At 45.6% G+C, this 26,369-nt stretch overlaps 1 protein-coding gene across 3 annotated transcripts in view; it reads left to right on the top strand.

The window, feature by feature from the left end:
- The first annotated feature begins 737 nt into the window (after positions 1-737).
- Positions 738-26,369, top strand: part of ARHGAP35 (Rho GTPase activating protein 35) — a 134,646-nt gene continuing 109,014 nt past the window's right edge. For 2 of the 3 annotated variants that reach the window (XM_032262541.1, XM_032262542.1), the window contains exon 1: positions 739-867. The gene's annotated coding sequence lies outside the window, so the exon portion shown is untranslated. Of the gene's footprint in view, positions 868-26,369 lie in introns of all 3 variants that reach the window. The other variant, XM_032262543.1, reaches the window with a different exon arrangement.

The following is a 26,369-nucleotide window of genomic DNA, read 5'->3' as shown; positions in this document are numbered from 1 at the left end:
ACCCACCTCCACTTGCTTCCCATTGGTTGGTCAGGTCCCGCGCGAGCGGGATCGCGCCCTTCGCCCCCCACCCCCAAAACCGGGCCATGCCTCTCTCCTTTGGCTTTCTCCAGGAGCCAGCGTGAGGCGGCAGATCGGCTCCTTGAGGCGCGCGCAGGGACGCGCGCTGCTCTTGCGAGCCACTGCCTCCGCCCCGCGACAGCAGCCGCGCCGGCTGGCAGCCCCCCGCGTACGCGCGCTCGCTTATCCTGCTCCCTCTGCTCGTTTGCAGGTTGCCTCGCGCTCCGTCTGGCTACGGCAGCCGCCGCAGTAGCGGCATTTTTGGGGGGCGCACGCGCACTGTACCGTCCGCAGCCGTTCCTCGCCCCAGGCAGCGGCGGTGCCAGTGAGTCCCTCGGGTGCGCACGCGCTCTGATCTCTCCCCATTGCCTCGCACTGGTTGTCCCTTCGCGGCGCGCGCTCAGGGGCCGTTATCCCCCTGCAACGGTCCCCGGGCCGCGCACGCGCAGTAAGGAGGGGGCGCGCGCGCGGGAGCGGCCGTCGCAGGAAGGAGGCGCCGCCGCCGCCATTGCGAGGGAGGGAGGGAGGGAGCGAGGCTGGTCCGCCCTCCCCCTGGTTCCCGCCCCTCCCCCCTTCCCCTCCCCGCCCCCCGCCCCGAGGGAGAGCCGCGGCGCGGCGGGAGGAGGAGGTGGAGGAGGCGGAGGAGGGAGCCCGCGAGGGAGGGTCCGCCCGGCCCCCCGCCGCCGGAGCCGCCGCCGCCGCCGCCTCGGCCGCTGCTGGACTAGGAGCAGGGGAACATGGCGCCGGGGCCCCCGTCGCCGTTGCCGGGATCCTTGAGGCCGGGGCCGCGCTGAGGGCGCCCAGCTGGTGAGTGCGGGAGCTCGCGGGCCCGGGGCGGCGAGGCCGGGCGCCGCCCCGCTGCGGGGTCCAGGGGGAGGCGGGGACGGCGGGGCCCGGAGCCCGCGAACAATGGAGGAGCTGGAGGGGGAGGGGAGGAGCGGCCCCCCAGTCCCCCGGGCCCCGCGGTCCCGGACGCTTCGCGCGTCGGCCCGGCCCGTGGGGCCCGCCTGCCCTTTGGACTTGCCTCTGCCCGCCCAGCCTTGCTGTCCCTGCCGCCGCCCCCCCCCCCGACCCGTTGGGATCTCGGTGTCTGCCTCGCAACCTCCCCGACTTCAGCCAACCGGCTCCCAATTCTGCGCCCCCCTTCCCTTTTCCGCCCCTCCGTGATGCCCTTCGCTCTTCCCGGGCTCTGCACTGGCACCCACCTTCTCATCACTGACCATTCTGTATCCCTTATTTGTGGCTCCCACTTTCGAGATCCTTGATCCTTCTGCCTCTTCTCGATTCTGTTCTCAACACCCTTCACATCTGTCCTCGGCCCCTTCTTTGACCTACCTGCTGTGCTATTATTACTGTCTCAGAATCTGTTGTACCTTGGGAGCTGTCCCTTTAGGACCTGCGGTTCTAACCCCGTGGAGATCCATCGGAGACCACTGTTCGGCTAAGCACTGCTGCCCCAGGTCTTCCCCTTGGACTTAATCCGGTTCCCTCGTGGGCCCTACTGCTTGCATTTCTGTCTCTGTCCTCTCAGCCTGCTGCACCCCGGAATGCCCCTCGGCTGCCTTTCTGACCCTTCCGTTCCCCAGTTCATTCCCTGGATCCCCTCGGACTTGGCTGCACCGTGCTTGCCGCCTTCACTTCTCAGCTCTTGCTCCCGTTTGCCATTCAGACCCTTTCCTCTCTTCCAGACCTTTCTGCCTCTCAGCTCTGCCCCTTGCCGGACCTCAGATCTTTCTGCGTTCCCCTCACCTGCTTGCTTTCTGACTTTTCCTTCCCGGGGAGCAGCCTCCTCCCCCTTCTCTGACTCTGCAGGTCTCCCATTTTTGCCATTCACTTAACTGATCTCTCCCTAACTCAGTCTGCCTTCAGTTTCAGCCCCAGTGTTCTCTTGGAGGTTTCATCTCCTCCCCACCTCCTTTTTGGCACTCCTCTGAGCTACTGCATTCATTTGCTTCTCCTTTCTTTGGCCTGTCTCTCCTTCAGTTCTCTGCCTAAAAACTGCTTCCTGTCCCCTCTTCGCTCCAAGTCCTCTCCTCCCCGTTTTGTCCCTTAGACGTGCCCTTTAATCTCACTGTACCCCTGTTAACTCTCGGGCTGGTCCCCCATCCCCTTCCCGTTCTGCATCTCACAGACCTGCCTACCCACCCCGTCACCCTTTTTGCACCTGCACTTTTTCCTCTTATTTTATTAAAAATTCTGCTCCATTCTCTTTATTTAGTGTTTGCCTCCCCAGCTCTGCCCCTTCGGAGCTGTCCACTTGCCCGCACATTTTTAGATCCTTTTTTCACTTCTGTATTGCCTTTCGATCTCAGAGCGGTCCTTTAACACTGAGTTTCTTGTCACCGTGTCCCCCCTCTGTTCCCTCCCGAGTCTGAGTTTTCCACATGGCATTCTCTTCCCCTCACCATTTTGATTCAGCCCTCACCCTTCACTGTCTGCTTTATTTGCCTACCCTCCACTGCGCTGCCTCTTCTTGGAGTTCTTACTCTAATTCTGACATTAAGATGTCTTCTTAATCATCGTTTCCTATGTATCCCCCCCACCCCCCACACCGCCCTTTTGGAGCTGCCTCAGCGCTGTGATAGATTCTCACTCCCCTTTGATGTCCCTTTTCCAATTCTGTTCCTCCTTGACTTGTTACCTTCCTCACCTTTTTTTTCTTTCCCCATGTATCCTGCCAGGCTCCTCTTCCGTGTAGTTCCTATCAGACCTGCTTCTTGCAGCTCACCACCCGAGGCCCACCCATTCCCATTGAGCACTTCCCCTTTCAGGCTTGTCTTTCTCTGTTCTCCATCCCTCTGCTGCAGAGGCCAAGGGGCTACATTGAGCCTTAGGTTCTCCAACTCTGAGACTGCAGATTCTCTCTCTGCACCCTAACCCTGAGGGTTCTATCCCCAGGGATCCTGGGAGATCTGGGTAAATAGGTGGGGGTTGGTTGATTGCTACTGCTCTCTGGAGTCTGGGAGTGTCTCCCCCATTTCTCCCACTTCTACCAAGGTTAGTAGTGTGGAGGGAGGTAGCTCTCTTTCCATTGCCCCATTTTCTTTCCTCTGCTCTGTTTGCTCTCCCCCTTCCGTTCTCTGGGCTTTGCAGCTTTGTGTCCTTTGGAAAAGGGGAATGCAGCTGCTCATAGATCTTTCTTCTCTTTCTCACTTTCCCTCTTTCCTTCTCTGAGCCATTGCATCGAGTACCCTCTCTCCCCTTCCACCTCTAAGCCAGCACCCCTAGGAGTGTACTTTTTTATTTTTTCTTCCCAGCTAACAAGTCATTTTGTTTTTCCTCTGCTGGGGAAATGCCAGTATTCCAGTTTTCAAATTCTCCAGATCCCACCAGGGGTTAAGGCCACACTTGGACCTAGGGGGAAGCCGCTTGCCTTCCCTAATGGCCTCTGGTTTGCAGTGTGGCCTTGGGGGAGGGGATGGGAAGGTGGGCTTATTTCTTTTCCACCTCTGCCCCTGGGAAGGCTCCAGTTTCCTGGTCTTCAAAATGGTGAGGGCTTGGGTTTGGAAAGCACTTTGCGGTTGTTTGTTGAAAGAGAGAGTGCCAAGTGTCACTCAGATTTCTGCCCTCTGGTGTTGCAGGCACTCCCTGCCATAGGAGCTGAGTGCCTCTGGGCAGATCCGTGCTAGATTCTGGGGCTCATTGGTGTACAAGGGGTGTGTGGGTGGGCCCTGACATTCCTTCAGCTTTTTGAGTGACCTGATTTGGTAGAATTAGAAAGGGGTGCCAGGAACTGGCGGATGTGATTGGATTTTTAGTCTTATTATCTGAGAAATTTGTCTTAGCTACTGTTCCTGAGCTGTTTTCCTTAGTGACTATATGATTGGGCTGGGGTTTAGGAAGTTCATTCAGGTCACTCAAAAAAGCCCAGCTCATGTAGGAAGTTCATTCAGGGGTAGAGGTGGTTTTTACAGAAAATCCATCTAACCATTTTCTTCCTTAACGTGGGAGAGGGGATCTTTTGTATGTTCTAGGTTTATTTATTTTATTTCTTAAGTAAATCAAAAGCCTGATTTTTCCCCCTGCTGTGGCCTAGGGCAATTGTATATTAAAGTACCCATCCAGCTGTGAAGGAGCATTTACTGGAAGGACTTTCTTAACTGAGCTATGATCAAACTTTGTTTATTTTAGCACTTATTTAGAAATAATTCTGTGTGGACACATTTGAAATAAAAAGCATTCACTGTCATATACAGAGTTGGACCATTCACTCATCAAATGCTAGGGCATTTGTATATGAGACAGTGAAGAGGGCTGATAGTAGATCTCTGTGGCTCCTTGAACTTTTTTCAATGTTTCTGACAGAATCTGGTAATTTTAATGATCTGTGTATAGCATGGGCTTTCACCATTATTGACTTAAAGATTTTTGGTTCATTTTCGTTGGTGAATCTCTAGCCTTGTGTGTCATGATTAATTCTCTGAATTTATCTTAGAGTTTGTGTTACCCATGTTGATATCAATAGCTGTTTTTTTATTCTTAATGTGGAAGTGACAGATAATTAAGAATAAAAACAACGGTGTATGCAGTACTGCTTAAATGTGTGTCCCAGAGTTTTAATATCATTGGCAGCATAAAAAGGTCCTGCATGCCCAAAGCCTAAGTTTACATAATAGGGGAGAAAGGAGGCAGAATAAAGAGCCAATTTTTCTATCTAAACTGGCAACTGATGTTCTTAAAGACTGTCAGATTTCTCTGAGGTTAGCAGAGGCCCCAGCCCCAGCGTTGACATTTGCTTTCATGATGGATTGGATGCTACAGAAGTGTGAGGTGGTATCATTGGCCTTCTGGCACAGTTAATGTGCCATTTGGAGTGGGGGGCTGGAGCAGGAGATGGCGGTAGACAACTGCTTTCACCATAGTAACATGTATTCAAGGGCTCTTGCCCTGCCTAGAAAATCTTTGTAAAGACTTTTAGAAACTGATCTGATCAAAGTTTCTCACTTCCATCATCTTGTTTTCAACCAACCTTTTTTTGGCCGTATCTTTCCCCCCACCCCCCGCCCTTTTATATGCCCCCCATTTTCCTTGACCTGATGAAGGTCGACGCATTTAGGACAATGACAAATCAGAAAATATTCATTCTTCTTAATCCAGATGAGAAGAAGTTGGAAGAAGTTGTCCATGTGCAGATTCATGGGCAGATCCATGGCCCTGATGGCGACTTTTGGCAAAGGACACAGCCTGGGAGGGGGTGAGGGCTGCACAGGTGACAGTACACCATAGCCTAATATATGTTTGGTGAGTCTGCACGTGAGGAGGTGATGCATCAGGTCAATATAGCTGGAGATTGAAAAGGTGGGAATGGTGATTCTTCCCGATCTAGTCTGGTCTGCTTCCCGAATCTTTGGTCCTCTGTGGTCTCCTGAGAGGTGTTAGACCCCCATCAGCGTCTTCCTGTGATCTGCTATGACTATTGTGAGTCACCACTTGGCAGTCTAAACAGTGCATTGATTTACACGGTCATCATGGCTTTTTTGTTTTTTTGAGATGGAGTTTCTCTCTTGTTGCCCAGGTTGGAGTACAGTGGTTCAATCTTGGCTCAGTGCAACCTCCGCCTCCCAGGTTCAAGCAATTCTCCTCCCTCAGTCTCCTGAGTACCTGAGATTACAGGCATGTGTCACCACTCCAACCTAATTTTTGTATTTTTAATAGAGATGTGGTTTCACAATGTTGGCCAGGCTGGTCTTGAACTCCTGATCTCAAGTGATCCACCCGCCTCGGCCTCCCAAAGTGCTGAGCTTACAGGTGTGAACCCCTGTGCCTGGCCTGTTTTTCACTTTTTAAAAAAAAATTTCTTACTATTCATCGCAGCACTATCCATGTAGTCCATTTGGTAAAATTTCTTTTTCATGATATATGAAATAGCTTAAATTGAGATTCTTTGCGTGAAAAGAGAAGGTGACTAGCAGAAGTACCTCCTTTGATGCCTTAGTTCATTGGAACTCAGTGTGAAAATCAGTGCCTAGTCCAGCCTCCTCATTTACAGGTAGAGAAATGGAAGGCTGGTATAGGGCATTGTGACAGGCTTCTTGCCACAGCAAAGTGCTAGACTTATATAAGGGCAGGGACCTGCCTTCTGATCTAGCCCTTGTTCTTATTAGTTGAACCTTGAACAAATTGCTTTACCTCTCTGGGCTTCATCTTCCTACTCTGAAGTCTGGTGTGCTGTCCAGGTCTGATTGTAGATGCTTGTCGTTCTGGGTCACTTACCAAGTTAGAGCTGGGGCTTAGGACTAAGCTCCTGTTGCTGCTGCTGTTTGATTCTTCCCTCACCTGCCAATCCCTGACTGCCTGTCATCAAGTCCTGTAACCCAGAGTCTGGGTAGGGGGCTGTTTCCCTGGGAGATGCAGTAATATGAACTGAATTACCCTTGTTGTATACTTTTTCAGATATAAAATAAACACTACCTGTTTTTCAAGCATTCACATGGAAATTACTTTATAATTTAGGGGGATGGGGCTATCCAGATTATATTGGCTGCATAGCTAAAACCATATACCTCCTTTAAAAACAATATGGAATTTTTCAAGCTGAGTCATTGTTGACCTAGGCTTTCAAATAGCAGTGGTCTGAATAGCACTTGTATTGCTGGTATTAAGAAATGCAAACAAATAATTCATGTTCATCTTCTTGAAAGTTTATTTAACTTTTCATACAACGCTTTATCAGGCTTCATCTTTGAAGAATTCTTGAAGATAACTTTTGGCATCTGTCAATCCAATTTTCATTTATTTGCTTCCCTGCTGTGGAGAAATCCTATGAAGTTGGTATGTTAGCAGAGAACCAGATACTTTCAGCCATGAAGCATCATTACAGGAAAGTAAGATTTATTTCAGTTGAAAATAGCCAGACTTACCTATCTCTCTCATCTTCCTTTATTGAAATGAACATTTTCTTTTTATGCACTTTGCAGCAGTTGTGACTGTCGTATTCTATATCTGTAGGTATTTCCTGCCTCTTTTACTCTCCTAATATCTCTGCATTCTTACTTGGAAGATGTCCTTGTCCTGGCCACTGTAGTAAATTGGTGATTGAATTTGAACAGTTGAGAGGCAGCTTCCTGTGATGTAAAGAACATTGAAGAAACCTGGGTCCTAGCCCTAGCCCTGCCATTTACTAGCTGTGTGACTAGTCAGATCATTTTCATTTCTCTGGACTACAGCTCCTTCATTTGAAAAACGAAGGGATTATACTGGTTGGTTCCCATTCTGCCTTATTTTGTGGCTAATACTTGATTGTCATCTCTCTGTAGAGAGTAAACTCCTGAGGATGAGGAGTCTCTCATATTATTAGCTTTGATTTCCCACCACAACTAGCAAAATACCTTGTACTTGGTAGGCCCCCATTACATCCACGTTGATAGAAGATAAGCAGGTGCCAAAGTCGTTTTTTTTTAACATATTTGTACCAACTGTAATGGCCATTTGCAGGCTTTAAACGCTTAGAGGGCATGCTTTCCTGGTCAGCCTTTTTTTTTTTAAATTAATTAATTAATTTCCCCAAGACAGAGTCTGGCTCTGTGATCCAGGCTGGAGTACAGTGGTGCAATCTCATCTCACTGCAACCTCCATCTCCTGGGTTCTAGCAATTCTTGTGCCTCAGCCTCCTGAGTAGCTGGGATTACAGGCACATGCCCACCATGCCCATCTAATTTTTTTTTTTTTTTTTGAGACGGAGTTTCACTCTTGTTACCCAGGCTGGAGTGCAATGGCGCGATCTCGGCTCACCGCAACCTCCGCCTCCTGGGTTCAGGCAATTCTCCTGCCTCAGCCTCCTGAGTAGCTGGGATTACAGGCACGCGCCACCATGCCCAGCTAATGTATTGTATTTTTAGTAGAGACGGGGTTTCACCATGTTGACCAAGATGGTCTCGATCTCTTGACCTCGTGATCCACCCGCCTCGGCCTCCCAAAGTGCTGGGATTACAGGCTTGAGCCACCGCGACTGGCCTCCATCTAATTTTTATATTTTTAGTAGAGACAGGGTTTCACCATGTTGGCCAGGCTGGCCTTGAACTCCTGATCTGAGGCGGGTGATCCACCCGCCTCAGCCTCCCAAAGTGCTAGAATTACAGGCGTAAGCCACCACACCTGGCCCTGGTCAGCCTTTAATCTACATACTTCATGATCATGATGACACAGTTAATAAGTAGTAAGGCAGTGTTATGAATCCAGATCTGATTGATTTCAAAGTTTGTGTTTAATTGGCTACATTGCCTCTCTTGGTATAAGAATAAGCATAGTTCATCACCTTAAGGAATTTCTAGTCAGTTGTAAACAATTAACTATATAGGGTGAAGGGAAGTACATGTTGAATAGACTATTCTGATTAATGTCTGGCTTCTTGGGACACAATCCTGTATTAATAGTCTTGAAGATTTTCATACTCAGAATTTGAGCACACAGTAGGTTCCATATCACAGTATTTTGAAAAGAATCTACGCCACAAGTACTGGCTTGTCTTTTAGCCAGCATTTTGGAAAAGTTAAGCATTTTATTTCTGACCTGGATTCAAACACAGGTGTAATAAAACTAGGTGTAAGTAAACTAGTCTAACAGGAAGAAGACAGAGATGTTTGGTCACGTAATGACTCCTTCAATCTGCATTTTTTTCAGCAAGTGGAAAAGTATTTGGGTAGCTACAAATTGAGAGATTTTCTTTAGGCAACTAAAATATATATAGATAGAATATATACAACTACAATTTGTCAATTTACAATTTAAAAATAATTTTAAAAAGAAACATACAGATAGAAATACATTTTTCCTCTTGAGTTATTTATGTGGAGCTCACTATGATACTTTTTTTTTTTGGAGGGGGATGTATTCTTGCTGTGTCACTCAGGCTGGAGTGCAGTGGTGCAATCTCAGCTCACTGCAACCTCTATCTCCCGGGTTTAAGTGATTCCCTTGCCTCAGCCTCCCAAGTAGATGGGATTACAGGCACTGCCACCACGCCTGGCTAGTTTTTTGTATTTTTAGTAGAGATGGGGTTTCACCACGTTGGCCAGGTTGGTCTCGAACTCCTGACCTCACGTGATCTACCCACCTTGGCCTCCCAAAGTGTTGGGATTACAGGTGTGACCACCATGCTGGCCATGATACTTTATTTTAGTAACTTTTTGCATTAAAAAAAAAGTTAGTTTAAAAGTATGCTGGTTAGTTACAGCTAATAGCCTCCTGAGGTATATATATATATACACTTGGCCAGGCATGGTGGCTCACGTCTGTAATCTTTGGGAGGCCAAGGTAGACAGATCATCTAAACAACTAACCCCCAGAGGTTAAGGCTCCAGTGAGCCAGGATTGCGCCGCTGCAGTCCTGCCTGGGCGATGGGGTAAGACCTTGTCTCAAAAAAAAAAAAAAAAATTATATATACGTGTGTGTGTATATGTGTGTACATCTATATATATATATTTGCATTATGTGTGTGTATGTATATGATTGCGTTGTACTTATTCCCCATTTTCATGTAAAAGAAAGGTCAAAACTGTGACTTTATCTTTTGCAGCCTGCACTACTTAGGAATGAGACAAAGGAAAATGATTACCATTAATTGCTGTGGGCAATTAAAAAGAGTTCTTTGTTCAGTAACAAATTGATTGTGTACAAATGAAAGTCAGCACTGCGTTAATACAAGATTATTAGATTCTTGAAATCTGTATCTTCTGCTAGAGTAGCTTTCACTTCAAGGGAATTATTTCACTGGGAATAGCATACCTAAATGATTGGTGATAAAATGTATCACTAGGTCCTTATTTTTCAAAAATGCCTGTTAACTTTGTAGGTTAGAGGCTGGTGGATGCTGCTTTCATGTAACCTTTTTAATGGACTGAAATCACTGTATAATTTTTTTAATGCTGCCAACACAGAAGAAATTTCTTCCTCTGATTGGTCAGTCAGTTGAGGAATGTAGATAAAATCTTTGATAAATGAGGAAAAAGGGAAAAAGACTCCTGACTGCTATGAAGTGGGTCTTGGCTGTTGGCACGTACCTAGTAGTAGTCACTCAATAACCACAAAGGCTTAAAAAATAGCAGCATTAGCTAAAGCAGTTGTGATTTGGTCTTATGTATATACAAGGTGTATACATTTTCTTCCGTACAAATCCTCTTTTAAGTTTTTTCTTAGAAAATCAAGGTATAGCCGGGCATGGTGGCTCATCCTGTAATCCCAGCACTTTGGGAGACTGAGGCGGGTGGATCACAAGGTCAGGGGTTCGAGACCAGCCTGACCAACATGGTGAAACCCTATCTCTACTTAAAAAAAAATAGAAAAATTAGCCAGCCATGGTGGCTGACACCTGTACAGTAATCCCAGCTACTTGGGAGGCTGAGGCAGGAGAATTGCTCGAACCCAGGAGGTGGAAGTTGCGTTGAGCCGAGAGCGTGCCATTGCACTCCAGCCTGGGTGACAGAGCAAGACTCTGTCTCAAAAAAGAAAAAAGAAAAGAAAAGAAAATTAAGGTATAGACTGGGAGCAGTGGCTCACATCTGTAATCCCAGCACTTTGGGAGGCTGAGGCAGGAGGATCAGCTGAGGCCGAGAGTTCAAGACCAGCCTGACCAACATGTAGAAATCCTGTCTGTACTAAAAATACAAAATTAGCTGGGTGTGGTGGCGCATGCCTGTAATCCCAGGTACTCGGGAGGCTGAGGCAGGAGATCACTTGAACCGGTTATGGTGAGCCGAGATCACGCCATTGCATTCCAGACTGGGAAAAAAGAGAAAAACTCCCTTTCAAAAAAAAAAAAAAAAAAAAAATTAAGGTATAATCTACATGTAGAAAAGTACATAAATCTTAATGTACATTTCTGAATTTTTTGCACATTGTTCAAAAAATTATGCCCCTTTTTCATGTGAAGGGGCATAATTCCCTTTCCTACGTAGTTCTTACTATGCTGAAAATTATTTGAGAGTCTCAGTATACGGCACTTCAATTATTACTTTATGTTTAATATATAAATGTGAACATGCAGGATATTTCTTTTTTTTTCTCTGAGATGGAGTCTTACTCTGTCGCCCAGGCTGGTATGCAGTGGTGCAATCTCGGCTCACTGCAACCTCCACCTCCTGGGTTCAAGTCATTCTCCCACCTCAGGCTCCTGAGTAGGGGGGATTACAGGCGCCCACCACCACACCCGGCTAATTTTTGTATTTTTAGTAGAGACAGAGTTTCACTATGTTGGATCAGGCTGGTCTCAAACTCCTGGCCTCAGTTGATCCACCCACCTTGCCATCCCAAAATGTTGGGATTACAGATGTGAGACACCAAGCCCGGCCCATCTAGGATATTTCTAACTTTACCTGTCTAGGCAAGGTCACATACCTGGAAAGAATGGGATAACAGTGATTTCATTGTATAAATTATCACAAGTGTGATAGCATTCTTTTAACAACAGATCTTTTCTACTTGTGTTGTAATTCCAGATTATTTTGGTCTCTGTTTGCTGGAAATTAAAAAAAAATTGTGGTCACTACTGGTGAGAGTGAAATGGGACTGATATTGAAACTGCCATCAGGCCAGTAAAGTGGTGTGAACTTTCTGGAAAGTAGTTTGGCAATGTTTTGTTTGCTTGTTTTAGTCTCGCTTGGTCACCCAGGCTGAAGTGTAGTGACATGATCTCAGCTCACTGCAACCTCTGCCTCCCAGGTTCAAGCAATTCTGCCTCAGTTTCCGGAGTAGCTGGGATTACTAATGCGTGCCACCCTGCCCGGCTAATTTTTGTATTTTTAGTAGAGATATGGTTTCAATATGTTGGCCAGGCTGGTCTCGAACTACTCACCACATGTGATCCACCTGCCTTGGCCTCCCAAAGTGCTGAGATTACTCGTGTGAGCCATTATACCTGCCCAGCAATGTTTTAAGACACACAGAACACTTGATCTACTTATAAGAATCTATGGGGGCTGGGGGCTGTGGCTCATGCCTGTAATCCCAGCACTTTGAGAGGCCTAGGTGGGCGGATCACCTGAGGTCAGTTGTTCCAGATCAGCCTGGCCAACATGATGAAACTATGCCTCTACCAAAAATAGAAAAATTAGCCGGGCGTGGTGGCTGGTGCCTGTAATCCCAGTTACTCGGGAGGCTGAGGCAGGGCAATCACTTGAACCCGGAAGGCGGTGGTTGTAGTGAGAGATCTGATCGTGCCACTACATTCCAGTCTGGGTTACAGAGCAAGACTCTGTCTCAAAAAAGAAAAAAAAAAAAAAAAAGAATCTATAGGGACCCAGAAATAGGGATGTGAGTCAAGATTATATACAAAGGAGATGTTAACTATGTTAACTGTAGGGACGCTTATAAATTAAAGACAAAAAGCGAAACAATCTAAATGTTTTTACTTTAGGGAAATGGTTTGCTTTATGTAAAGGTTATGGAGTCATTAAAAAAAAGTATGTTTTTGAGAATGCTTGACATGGGAAAGTGCACACAAAATAAAATTAAATATGGGAAAAGGTAGGATATAGAACTATAAACAGCACGAGTCCAGTTGTTTTAAAATATATGTGCAAAAGTGGAAGAAATATGCTGAAGTGTTTACTTAACTGTGTTGTAGGATTATGGGTGATTATAACTTTTTTTGAATTTTCCCAAGCTTTCTACAATGATCTTACTATTTCTGATTCAGGGGAAGAAAAGATTAAACAAGGTTTTTTTTGTAGTGTGGTATAAACAAATGAAGGAAAAATTGAGCCGAAAAGCAAGAAATTAGTCATGGTAACATCTGTTGCACTCTAGTACCTTTGAAGGTAAGGCAGTCGCCCTTTCTTAGAGAACAATCAAATTAATTACTAATAATATTACCAAGTACTAACAGTGATCTGTTTGTTACATACCAGAAGACTACAAAATGTTACCTCATACTGTCCTCAAAATAACCCTCTGGGGTAGGTGGTATCTCACCTTCTAGATGCAGAACTGAGGTTCCAGAGAGGGGACTTGACTGAGGCCACCTGGCTTGTCAATATCCAAAGCAGTCTGGCCTGCAGTCTCTGCTCTCTACTGCCTTCTCTGGCCAACTTTACACTTTCCAGAATGCTTTCCCACAGTGTGATCTCAACCCAGAGATGAAGAGAATTCAAGTCTACTGCATGGTCAGTAGATAGAGCTGAACCCCCGGTTCTCTGTGAACAAAGTTCCCCACTGGCATCTGAGGTGTGCTTGTTTTAAGAGAAAGGAGTGGGACAGGCACGGTGGCTCACGCCTGTTGTGGGGCTGAGGTGGGCAGATCATTTAAGGTGAGGAGTTCAAAGCTAGCTTAGCGAACATGATGAAACCCTGTCTCTACTAAAAACACACACAAAAAATAACCAGGCATGGTGGCAGGTGCCTGTAATCCCAGCTACTTGGGAGGCTAAAGCAGGAGAATTGCTTGAACCTGGGAGGCAGAAATTGCATTGAGCTGAGATTGCACCGCTGTGCTCCAGCCTGGGCAACAGAACAAGACTCCATCTCAAAAAGAAAAAAAAAAAAAGAAAAAGAGAAAGGATCCATTGGTCAAAGTCAGGAATGGCTATGAAATTGGTTATGTGTTCCCTCTTACTGGCCAAAAACATTTTAATAAGGTTAAAATTTATTTAATATTTAAACTATTAAATTTTTTTCCCAAACTTCTATTTTGAAGTCCCGTCTTGAATTAGTTTTATTTAAATATTTAAATAATTTAGCAGTAAGTCTAGTAAGCAAAAGAGGGAACAAACTAAATCTTTGTAGTTCCAGAGGATAGAGGGAGACATCTGGGTGTCCACAAGGTTTAAAGTGCACAGAATATGCCTCCTCCTCAGGATTTATATGCTGTTTATAAAACAAAAGCAATTCTTCCCTTGCAGGTAACACAGGAACACTCTGTTTCTTTAGCAGAAAGTAAAAAATTTAGAAGGCCAGTGGCCTGATTATTTTTCCTTGATCTTATCTTAAAGAATTATGTGTGACTAAGCGTTTCAGTGCAAGAATGCATTGACTAGGGAGACAGATTTCATCTTATTATGAGAAGAATTTTTAAAGAAGCGATCCAAGCTCATGTTTCGTCTTTTTTTGTCGTTTGTTTGTTTTGAGTTGGAGTCTCACTCTGTCACCCAGGCTGGAGTGCAGTGGCATGATCTTCGGCTCACTGCAACCCCCACCTCCCGGGTTCAAGAGATTCTCCTGCCTCAGCCTCCCAAGTAGCTGGGATTACAGGTGCCCACCACCATGCCCATCTAATTTTTGTATTTTTAGTAGAGATGGGGTTTCACCATATTGGTCAGGCTGGTCTTGAACTCCTGACCTCATGATCCGCCTGCCTTGGCCTCTCAAAGTGCTGGGATACAGTTGTGAGCCACCGCGCCCTTTTGTCTTGAATATGCAGTAATTTTCAAGTTCACCCCATTTGGTTTTGTTGTTATTTAACAAGATGTCTACACATATATCTATTAAATATTTGCTTACTGATCATTCTTTCTGTTGTTAGGGAGGGTAACAGATCTTCACTGCAAGGAGGTTGACATTCAGGCATCAGGAAGAAATTGCAAAATAAAGCGCTTTGGATGCTCTGTGAGATTTTTGTCTTTTGTTCCTCCATTTGTTCTGTGACATCACCTAGAACATGACCTGACAGGCCAATATGAGCTCAGTCTTGGTTGAATAAAGTATGAGTTTCTGAATGAGACAGCCCTAGAAAAGATGAAGTCTCTCATCTTTCAGTCTTTAGATTCTTGGGATTCCTCATGCTGTGTAGAGGAAAGAAACTTTTCTGTTGGTGGTTTTCATTTGCATCCTACCAGCTTTGTGACTTAGGATGAGTCATTTATTCTTATTTTGAGTTATTTTGTCTATAAAATGGGCTTAAATACCTGTTCTGCTTGCCACAGTCTTTATTTTTATTTCTTGAGAACTAACTGCCAAGAGTTACCATAGCTTTAAAGTTGGTAACCTTTTAGTTTGCTGGGAGAACGAAAGAGAACAATTAGGTAATTAAAATGTTCAGGTAAGCGAGCATGTTAGAGGGCTGCACAGGCGGCATGATGAAATTTTGGATCAGTGGAGCAGCACATGCTATCGATTTGTTATCTCTTGGTCTTTGTAGAACTTGTAATTTGCCCCTAGGTAGCACATAGTTTGAAGGTCTTATCAGAAAGTGCCTCATACACGTAAATGTTAACACCAGGTCATAAGGCTAACTAGCAGGTCATAGGCTAAATAGCAGTTGTCCACATTTGTTGAGGCACTCTTTTTCTCATCACGATACATGGCCTGGGTCCCAGTCCCACCTCTTAACCTGCTCTACACCCTCTGACAAGGCCCTTTAAACTCTTGGTGCCTTAGGCACGTTGTCTATTAAAAAGGAGAATATAGTAGTTTTTACCCACAGGGTCACTGTGCTAGTTAATATACTTAGTGTATATGTCATTATTAGTGCTCCGCTATCTGGACCTGACTTTAAAAAATTTTTTTTATTTTTGAGACAGGGTCTCACCCATGGTCCATGGCTTGCGGTGGCGCAATCATACCTTACTGTAACCTTACCTCACAGGCTCAAACAGTCAACTCCCAGCTTCTGAGTAGCTAGCTGGGACCACAGGTGTACCTGTGCCACCATGCTCAGCTAATTTTTTAAAATTTTTTAATTTTTTGTAGAGACAAGACTTGCTGTGTTGCCAGGCTGGCCTTGAACTCGTAGGCTCAAGCCTCCCTTTTCCGCCTCCCAAAGCACTGGGATTACAGGTGTGAGCAGCTGCACCTGGCTAGATTTGGCTTTAATAGACCAGCTCAACATAACTGAGAGATAGTGTGGGATTAGTTCCAGACACTGCCATAAAGCAGATAAGGCAATAAAGCCAGTCACACAAATTTTTTGGTTTCCCAGTGCATATAAAAGCTACGTTTTGGCCGGGCGCAGTGGCTCACACCTGTAATCCCAGCACTTTAGGAGGCTGAGACAGGCAGATCACGAGGCAAGAGATCAAGTCCATCCTAGCCAACATGGTGAAACAGTGTCTCTAGTAAAAATACAAAAATTAGCTGGGCGTGGTGGCACATGGCTGTTGTCCCAGCTACTCAGGAGGCTGAGACAGGAGAATCGCTTAAACCTGAGAGGCGGAGGTTGCCGTGAGCTGAGATCACACCACCGCACTCCAGTGGTAATAGAGTGGGACTCCATCTCAAAAACAAACAAGAATTAGCCGGACTTGATGGCACATGCCTGTAATCCCAGTTGCTCAGGAGGCTGAGGCAGGAGAATCGCGGGAGGCAGAGGTTGCAGTGAGCCAATATCATGCCATGCACTCCAGCCTGGGCAACAAGAAGGAAACTCTTTCTATTTTCACAGAGATGGAGTTTCGCCATGTTGGTCAGGGTGGTCTCAAACTCCTAGCCAAGTGATCCGCCCACCTCAGCCTCCCAAAGTGCTGGGTTTATAGGCGTGAACCACCGTGCCCAGTTCCCCCAACTTCCTTTTTTTTTTCTTGAGAGGAGGTCTTATTTATTATGTCACCCAGCCTGGAGTGCAGTGGTGTGGTCATGGCTCACTGAAGCCTCAGCCTCCTGGGCTCAGGTGGTTCTCTGGCCTCAGCCTCCTGTAAAAATATGTTATTGCTTAAAAAATGCTAGAGATTATCTGAGCCTTTGGTGAGTCATAACCTTTTGCTGGTGGATGATCCTGCCTTGATGCTGATGGTTTCTGACTCATCAGGGTGGTGGTTTCTGAAGGTTGGGCTGGCTGTGGCAATTTGTTAAGACAACAACGAAGTTTGCCACATTCATTGATTCTTTTTTTCATGAAAGATTTCTCTGTAGCATGGAATGCTGTTTGATAGCATTTTATCCACAGTAGGACTTCTTTCAAAATTAGAATCAAGCCTTTCAAACCCTGATGCTACTTTATCAGCTAAGCTATGCAATACTCTGAATCCTTTGTTATCATTTCTGTAGTGTTACAGCATCCTCACCTGGAGTAGATTCTGTCTTAAAAAATTGCTGGGCAGACTGGGCACAGTGGCTCACGCCTGTAATCCCAGCACTTTGGGAGGCCAAGGTGGGCAGATCACCTGAGGTCAGGAGTTTGAGACCAGCCTGGCCAACATAGAGAAACCGTCTCTACTAAAAACACAAAAATTAGCCGGGCAAATGCAACCCAGGAAATAGAGGTTGCAATGAGCTGAGATTGTACCATTGCACTTCCAGCCTGGGTGGCAGAGCTAGACTGTGTCTCAAAAAAAACCGCTGGGCACAGCGCCCAACGCCTGTGACCCCAGCATTTTAGGAGACCAAGGTGGACAAATCACTTGAGGTCAGGAGTTCAAGGCCAACCTGGCCAACATGGCTAAACCCCATCTCTACTAAGAATACAAACATTAGCCAGGCATGGTGGTGCATGCCTGTAATCCCAGATACTTGGGAGGTTGAGGCACAAGAATTGCTTGAACCCTGGAGGCAGAGGTAGCAGTGAGCTGAGACCGCACCTCTGCACTCCAGGCGGGGTGATGGGGTGAGACCCTGTCTCAAAAAAAATTAACTTTCTTAGGCCGGGCGCGGTGGCTCAAGCCTGTAATCCCAGCACTTTGGGAGGCCGAGGCGGGTGGATCACGAGGTCAAGAGATCGAGACCATCCTGGTCAACATGGAGAAACCCCGTCTCTACTAAAAATACAAAAAAAAACATTAGCTGGGCATGGTGGCGCGTGCCTGTAATCCCAGCTACTCAGGAGGTTGAGGCAGGAGAATTGCCTGAACCCAGGAGGCGGAGGTTGCGGTGAGCCAGGATCGCGCCATTGCACTCCAGCCTGGGTAACAAGAGCGAAACTCTGTCTCAAAAAAAAAAAAAAAAAAAAAATTAACTTTCTTAGCTCACCAATGAGAAGCAATTCCTGTCCAGGCACGTGACACACGCCTGTAATCCCAACACTTGGGAGGCTGAGGCGGGCAGATCACCTGAGGTTGGGAGTTGGAGATCAGCCTGGCCAACATGGAGAAACCCCATCTCTACTAAAAATAAAAAATAAGCTGAGTGTGGTAGTGCATGCATGTAATCCCAGCTACTCGAGAGGCTGAGGCCGGAGAATCTCTTGAACCTGGTAGGTGGAAGTTGCAGTGAGGTGAGATAGCACCATTGTACTCCAGCCTGGGCAACAAGAGCAAAACTCTGTCTCAAAAAAAAACCCATTCCTCATCTGTTCATTTTATTATAAGATTGCAGCAATTCTGTCTCATCTTCAAATTCCATTTCTAATTCTAGTTCACTTTCTACCACGTCGGTGGTGACTTCCTCCAGTGAAGTCTTGAACTTCTCAAAGCTGTCCATGAGGGTTAGAATCAACTTCTTCCAAATTCCTGTTAATGTTGATATTGTGACCTCTCTCATGAATCATGAATCTTCTATTTTTATTTTGTTTTTTTAAGAGATGGGGTCTGCTCTGTCACCCAGGCTGGAATGCAGAGGTGTGATCATAGCTTACTCTAACTTTGAACTCCTGGGCTCAAGGGATCCTCCTGCCTCAGCCTACCGAGTAGCTGAGACTACAGGCATATGCTGCCATGCTGGGCTAATTTGTTTTGGTTTGGTTTTTTAAAAGAGATAGGGTCTTACTACATTGTCCAGGTTGGTCTTGAACTCCTGGCCTCAAGGGATCCTCCTGGTGGGATCCTCCTGGTGTCGTGTCCTCTCAAATGAATGTTCTTTTTCTTTTTTTTTTTTTTTTTTTTGGAGACCGACACTGTCACCCAGGCTGGAGTGCTGCAATAGTGTGATCTCGGCTCTCCACAACCTCTGTCTCCTGGGTTGAAGCCATTCTCCTGCCTCAGCCTCCCAAGTAGCTGGGATTACAGGCACACACTACCACACCCAGCAAATTTTTGTGTTTCGAGTAGAGACGGGGTTTCACCATGTTGGCCAGGCTTGTCTTGAACTCCTGACCTCGTGATCCATCTGCTTCACCTCCCAAAGTGCTGGGATTATAGGTGTGAGCCACCGCTTTTAAGCCCAAATGCATCTGGTATTTGTCCTAATGCTCTTCCTCCCCTTGCTCCTCACCCACCAACAGGCCTCAGTATGTGATGTTCCCCTTCCTTGTGTCCATGTGTTCTCATTGTTCAACTCCCATTTATAAGTCAGAACATGCTGTGTTTGGTTTTCTGTTCCTGTGTTAGTTTGCTGAGAATGATGGCTTCCAGCTTCATCCATGTTCCTGCGAAGGACATGAACTCATTCTTTTTTATGGCTCTAGGCTGTTTCACTTTCTTGTCACTCGTGTTCACTAGAGTAGCACTTTTATTATTATTATTTTTTTTAGAGACGGGGTCTCGCTATGTTGCCCAGGCTGGAGTGCAGTTGCTATTCACAGGCGCGACCCCACTACTGATTAGCATGGGAGTTTTGACATGCTCCATTTCCAACCTCTGCCAGTTCACCCCTCCTTAGGCAACCTGGTCCCCTGCTCCCAGGAGGTCACCATATTGATGCCAGACTTAGTGTGGACACCTGATCGACATAGCCCACTACAGCCCAGAACTCCTGGACTTAAGCGATCTTCCCGCTTCAGCATCCCGAGTAGCTGGGACTACAGGCACCCGGCCACTTTTAATTTCTTTCGGTAACTTTTCCTTTTCGTTGACAACTTGACTGTTTGGCACAAGAGGCCAAGCTTTCAGCCCCTCTTAGCTTTTGACATGCTTTCCTCACTAGGCGTAATCATTTCTAGCTTTTTTTTGAAAGCGAGGGACACATGACTCCTCCTTTCACTTGAGCATTTAGAGGCCGTTGTGGGATTATTAATTGGCCTAATTTTTGTTTTGTTTTGTTTTGAGACAGAGTCTCACTTTTACCCAGGCTGAAATACTGTGGCATGATCTTGGCTCACTGCAACCTCTGGCTCCTAGGTTCAAGCATACCTCCTGCCTTACTCCCCCAGTAGCTGGGATTACAGGCACAAGCCACCATGCCTGGCTAATTTTTGGGTTTTTTGGTTTTTTTTTTTTTTTTTTTTTTTTTTTTTTAGTAGAGACGGGGTTTCACCGTGTTGGCCAGAGTGGCTTCAGACTCCTGAACTCAGGAGATCTACCTGCTTCGGCCTTCCAAAGTGCTGGGATTACAGGTGTGAGCCACCACACTAGCCAATTGGCCTAACTTCAGCACGGCTGTGTCTCAGAGAATAGGGACAGAGATGAGGAGCAGTTAGGACACATACAACATTTTTTAAACTTGCCATCTTATATTGATGCAGTTTATGGTGCCCAAAATCAATTGCAATATTAAGAGCAAACATCAGTAGTCACAGATCACCATAACAGAATAATAATGGAAAAGTTTGAAATATTGCAAGCATGACCAAAACTTGGCATCAAGACATGAAGTAAGCACATATGCTGTTGAAAAAATGGTGCTGTTAGACTTGTTCAAGCCAGGGTTGCTAATCACCTTCAATAAAAAAAAATACAAAAACCACAGTATCTGAAGCGCAGTAAAAGGAATGTCAATAAAACATAGTATGCTGGCCAGGCGCGGTGGCTCACGCCTGTAATCCTAGCACTTGGGAGGCCAAGGTGGGCAGATTGCCTGAGCTCAGGAGTTTGAGACCAACCTGGGCAACATGGTAAAACCCCATCTCTACTAAAATACAAAAATTGAGCCAGGTGTGGTGGTGTGTACCTGTAGTCCTGCCTACTCGGGAGGCTGAGGCAGGAGAATCACTTGAACCTGGGGGAGGTGCAGTGAGCAGAGATTATGCCACCTGCACTCCAGCCTGGGTGACACAGTGAGACTCCATCTCAAAAAAAAAAGAAATAGTTTGCCTATACGACTTTATTAGTTTTTAGTTTTGCCAAGGAGGGCATTTAAAAAAGAAAAATTATTTCCACCATTATTTCATAAAGGGTAAGATCTAGGCTGGGCACGGTGGCTCACACATGTAATCCTAACACTTTTGGAAGCTGAGGCAGAAGTATCACTTGAGTCCAGGAGTTGGAGGCTGCAGTAAGCTATGATTGTGTCAGCTACACTCCAGCCTGGCCAACAACAACAGAAAGGATCTAACTTCAGAATAAAAGATATCCCTTCCCAAGGAAACTAGCTGCCTTATAGGGACATATGTAGGTGTATGCTTATAATTCTCATGTTAAACGTAAACTGAGGAAAACTGCGACAGGCCAGCTATTTAACTTTTTAGGGCCTTAGTTTTCTCATCTATAAAATAGTGATGTTGTCCTCCCCCCCCCCCCCCCCCCCGCCCCACCTTTTGAGATAGGCTGGAGTGCAGTGGCATGCTCACAGCTCACTGCAGCCTCAAACACCTGGGCTCCAGTGATCCATCTCAGCCTCCCTGGTAGCTGGGACTACAGGCATGTGCCACCGTGCCTGCCTATTTTTGTATTTTTTGTAGAGACAGGGTTTTGCCATGTTGCCCAGGCTGGTCTTGAACTCCTAGGCTCAAGCAGTTTCCTCGATTAGGCCTCCCAAAGTACTCGGATTACAGGTTTGTGGACTAGAGGGCAGTGGCATGATCATGGCTTGCTGCAGCCTCAACTTTCTGGGCCCAAGTGATCCTCCTGCCTCAGTTGGGACTACAGGTGCGCACTCACCATGCCTGGCTAGTTTTAAAAATATTTAGTAGAGACAAGGTCTTGCTATGTTGGGCAGGTTGGTCTCAAACTCCTGGCCTCAAATGATCTTCCAGCCTTGGCTTCCCATTGTGTTGGGATGATAGGCTTGAGCCATTGTGCCTGGCCCAGGGTTCTATATCTAAAGCTTGCAGAGGTTCTTTCAGCTGTCTCCATGGCTTTGGGAATTATGAATAATAACCCATGGGACATGATTGGAAGGTGTTTCAGCTTGGGATGGATTGGACTTTTCAAAAGTGCCCCTTCAGGAGAATTGCTTGAACCCGGGAGACAGAGGTTGCAGTGAGCTGAGATCATGCCACTGCACTCCAGCTTGGCGACAGAGTGAGACTCCATCTTGGGAAAAAAAAAAAAAAGGCCCCTTCTTATATGATAGTCAACGCAACATTCCCTTCCCCTGCGAGCTCACCCTTAGGGAAATAATTTTACTTTTGGACAAGTGAGACTAGATCCTCAGAGATAGTTTGCGACTCTTGAAATAATAGCCAATATTTCATTAGTTTTTTTTTTTTTTTTATATGCCAGGCACTGTTTTATGTACTTTACATGTATTAAGGAATCCACATAAAAGCCCAATGAAGTAGGTACTATCCTTGTACCCATTATTCAGATGAGGAAACTAAGGCCCCACATGCTAGATGATATAAGCGAAGGAGTCAGAGGAATAGAAAAATAAACTACCACCACTTAGAAAGTACAAGGCCGGGTTTGTGTGCTCTCTCTCCTCCCCACCTCCCTTCTCTCTCTCTGGCCCTGCTTGTTTTATTAATGTGGGGTTAATGCCTGTGATTTCACATCCTAACCTTGATCATTGGGAGATGTTTCTCTCACTGGAAGGTATTTAGATGGTCATAGTACGTTCTTTGATTTGTCCTCTTGATCTCTAGTTTACCTTACTTGTTAAAGATTTCCAGAATGATCTGCCAGTTAATCCCAGTTCCCTTTTCCCCTCTACCTTTTTAGTGAGGTTCTTGAATTTCTTTCTTTTTGAGACAGGATTTCGCTCTGTCACCCAGGCTAGAGTACAGTGGCACAATCTTGGCTCACTGTAATATCTGCCTCCTGGGTTCAAGTGAGTCTTCTACCTCAGCCTCCTGAGTAGCTGGGACTACAACAGGTGCGTGCCCCATGCCTAGCTAATTTTTGTATTTTTTTTTTTTTTTTTCTTAGTACTGAGACAGGGTTTTACCATACTGGCCAGGCTGGTCTCAAACTCCTGGCCTCATGATCTGCCCACCTCGGCCTCCCAAAGTGCTGGAATTACAGGCGTGAGCCACCACACCTAGCCTTTAGTGAGGTTCTAATTGGATTTTTTTTATCTTAATTTAAAAAATTTTTACTTTGTCAGAGATGAGTTCTCGCTATGTTGCCAAGGCTGGACTCAAAAGTCCCTGGCTCAAGCAATCCTCCTGCCTCAGGCCCCTGAGTAGCTGGGACTACAGGTGTGTGCCACTGCACCCAGCTGGAAATAGATTTTTGTAGTGTGATTTTTTTCATTTTAGGGTGTTTTCATCTAAGCTTATCTTAAAGTATAATCAAAGCCCATCACCCATTTTATTTCTCTGATGCCTCCTTGTATTTTGCTTTTGACTTGGGGAAAGAGCCTTGGAGCTACTTGGGGTCTGGCACGATGCTGCACGGAGGCCAGTGCTGTATGTTGTTGACATCCGTCCAGGAGGGCTCGCCTTCATGTTGCTCACGTCAAATGCCTCCTCTCTGTTTGCAAGGCTGAATTAGCATCAGGTCTGCGTTTATATCAACCCTGTCTCATAGAACTTTCTGCATTGTTCATTGTGGTAGCCATCCGCCACATGTTGTTGCTAGTTGAAATGTAGCTAGTGGGGCTAAGAAACCAAATTTTAAAATTTTGTGTAATTATTATTAGTTTAACTTAAATGGCCGAAGTAGGAGAGAGTAGTGCAGATCTAAACTGTGCTCCCTACGGGAGGTTACCTCTTTTCTTTTTTTCCTACTTCTCCTAATTCTGACATAGGGCTGTGCTCTTCAGGTATGTGTTGATGCTTTCACTAGCTGAAATATAAGGAAACTTAAAGTGTTCCTTAAAGTCTTCCTCCCAGGGATAACCATTGTTAATAGTTGTAGGGTTTTTTTGTTTTTTGTTTGTTGTTTTTAGACAGAGTCTCACTTTGTCGCCCAGGCTGGAGTGCAGTGGTGTCATCTCGGCTCACTTTAGCCTCTGCCTCCTGGGTTCAAGCGATTCTCCTGCTTCAGCCACCCGAGCAGCTGGGATTTCAGGTGCGCGCCACCACACCCGACTAATTTTTGTGTTTTTAGTAGAGACAGAGTTTCACCATGTTGATCAGGCTGGTCTTGAACTTGACCTCATGATCCGCCCACCTTGGCCTCCCAAAGTGCTGTGATTACTTACAGGCGTGAGCCGCCAGGCTGGGCCATAATAGTATTTTTTCATTGTAGCATAAATTGCCAGTTTGTATTAATATTACAGTGATTTCTGCACGGGATTCACACTTGATTCTAGAAATCGGGCATTACTCAAGGTTGTAGGTTTGAGAGTTTTAGGAGATGAAGGAGGCTTAGAATGCAGGTTATAAATGTAACAGAAGTATGACTAATACTGGTAAAGTGCCTTTATAACAATTGTAGTAGTAAGATTGAATTTCTATCCTAAGGCTTAAGAGTCCTTAGTGGAAATATGGGAAAGAGGATGAATCATTGCTTTCCCCTTCCCAAATCCCAGATGATTTTGCTAGAATTTTGTTTTAAGGATGGATTGAACGTTCAGGTGATTTTGTCTTGACTTCTTGGGGTGGTGGGGATCTTTAAAGAGAGAGAGATTAAAGAGGATTTACTACTAGCAAAACTGAAAAAGCAGAAACATGTCTGCTTAAATTTTGAATTTGTTTTCCTTTCACAGTGGAAGCAGCATCTTAGGCCAGGTTCATTTTGTGAGTGGTGTGGGTGTGTGTATGCGTGTGTACATTCTTCTTGTGTAAATATGTCACTGATTTCTCTTGTTTGTTAAATTTTCTTGACTCCCTAATAGTTGTTTATACTCCAGATCATCTGTTTTGGTGCCTTCTATTCTGTACTGAAAGGATATATTTACCTCGGTGTGAGTTGGTGAAGCTGGGGGATGGGGGAGCATACATAGAGACTGATGCAAATGATAAACTGTGGTGCTCCAAAGTAAAGAAAGGAATTTTTAAAAGTCTTTGAATTAAGTGGAATGTGGGATCTTGGATTGGATCCTGGGACAGAAAAGGCAACACATGGAAAAACTGGTAAAATCTGAAAGTCTGTAGTTTGAGTTTTTTGTACTAAAGTTAATTTCTTAGTTTTGACAAATACATCATGGTTATGTGAACATTAGGGGAAGCTGGGTGAAGGGTATGTGAGGACTCTGTAACATCTGCAGCATTTCTGTAAATCTAAAATTATTCCAAAGCAAGAAGTTAAAATAGAAGCTGTGACTAGCAAGAGCTTCCAATGGCTGTGACTTCACCAAGGGAGCGTATTCATATGTAGGGCTTCTCTCTAAGGGCCTCCAGAAGCTCTGCCTGTCTGCCCACTTCCCTCCTTAAACTCAGTCCTCTCACCGTGTGGAATGACTAGCTCTTCCCTAAATCCATGCTTCTGGGTCTTTTCATATACTTCTCATCAGGGATATTCTCCTGTTACCCCACCCTGACTAAACCAAAAGTAAAATTCATAAAGATCACCTGAAAAACAAAACATTCAGCTTGACTAATTCCTTTTCATTCTTTAGGTCTCTGGCTTAGATTTTATTTTTTTCAGGAAGCCTTCCCTGACCCGCAGAACTCAGCCCCTTGTCAGAGTTTGCCTGCTAAGTGGAGCCCTGTTGTGGTACTTAGTACTTTGCCTTCTAATGGCCTGTTTTCTTGACTCTATCTCCACCTATATCTTAAGTTCCTTGAAGCCAGGGGCTGTGCTTTTCATCATTGTATCTCTAAACATATAACTCAGGAAACTAGGCATCGTTGTTATTCAGGAAATGTTTATTGAAAAATATCTGTGGCCGGGCACGGTGGCTCACACCTGGAATCACAGGACTTTGGGAGGCCAAGGTGGGCAACTCGCCTTAGATCAGAAGTTCTAAACCAGCCTGACCAACATGGAGAAACCCCCTCTCTACTAAAAATACAAAAATTAGCTGGGGCGTGGTGGCGTATGCCTATAATCCCAACTACTCAGGAGGCTGAGGCAGGAGAATTGCTTCAACCTGAGAGGCAGAGGTTGCGGTGAGCCAAGATTACGCAGTTGCACTCCAGCCTGAGCAACAAGAGTAAAACTCCATCTCCAAAAAAAAAAGCAACGAAAAATATCCCTAGGAGGCTGGGATTGTTTGAGGCCAGGAGTTCGAGATCAACTTGGGCAATATAGTGAGATTCCATCTCTAGAAAAAAGTTTTAAAAATTAGCTGGGCATGGTGGTGTACACCTGTAGTTCCAGCTACTCAGAAGGTGGAAGTGGGAGGATCCGTTGAGCCTGGGAGGTCAAGGCTACAGTGAGTTCTGATCATGCCACTTCACTCCAGTCTACGAGACAGGGCGAGACTCTCTCCAGTCAATCAACCAGTCAATAATATATATAATATTGGCTGGGCACAGTGGCTCACGCCTGTAATCCCAGCACTTCGGAAGGCCCAGGCAGGTGGATCACCTGAGGTCAGGAGTTTGAGACCAGCCTGGCCAACATGGTGAAACCCTGTTTCTACT

This window comes from Sapajus apella, unplaced genomic scaffold, assembly GCF_009761245.1.
Source record: "Sapajus apella isolate SASKATOON/1434 unplaced genomic scaffold, GSC_monkey_1.0 scaffold130, whole genome shotgun sequence".
Classification (NCBI taxonomy): domain Eukaryota; kingdom Metazoa; phylum Chordata; class Mammalia; order Primates; family Cebidae; genus Sapajus; species Sapajus apella.
The sequence above is the reverse complement of the archived record's forward strand: the minus strand, read 5'-3'. Positions and strand labels throughout refer to the sequence as shown.